Here is a 496-nt window from a genome sequence, read left to right as displayed (position 1 = left end):
GCCAGTGTTCCTTACAAGCTCCTAACAACTTCTTTACAAGGCAATTGGAAAGAATGGAAGTGTGTGGGCAGAGGGTCCATTGTGACATGACACAAATACATAGGTCAACAGTATCAAAGGGTATGGAAGGGCTGGGAGGACCATTTCCACCATTTCCCTGCCACTTGGCAGCTCTCAAGGGCAACAGATGCTTCACAATTTACCTCTGTGACTCCCCTGGGTCTCCCAAGTACCTGCATGACCTGAAGAGGAAGAACCAAGTACAATTTCAGGTGAACAAACTAGATCAAAGAAAATTCTCATTCTTTCAGAGAAGTAAAAATCGATGATGTACCCTTGCGAAACGCCAGAGGCTGCTCCTTGGTATCCAGCTGAAAAGCAGGATAATCCACAACACCTACACCTGTAACGAAGCCAGGGTGAGAACAGGACTTATGTGAGCCCCTCTAGATTCACCTAAGAGCAAGAGCCACTCGAGCAGAGCTCGGCTCCCAGG

This window comes from Nothoprocta perdicaria, unplaced genomic scaffold (assembly GCF_003342845.1).
Source record: "Nothoprocta perdicaria isolate Ctin4 unplaced genomic scaffold, notPer1 scaffold_183, whole genome shotgun sequence".
Taxonomy (NCBI): domain Eukaryota; kingdom Metazoa; phylum Chordata; class Aves; order Tinamiformes; family Tinamidae; genus Nothoprocta; species Nothoprocta perdicaria.
Note: the sequence above shows the minus strand (reverse complement) of the source record.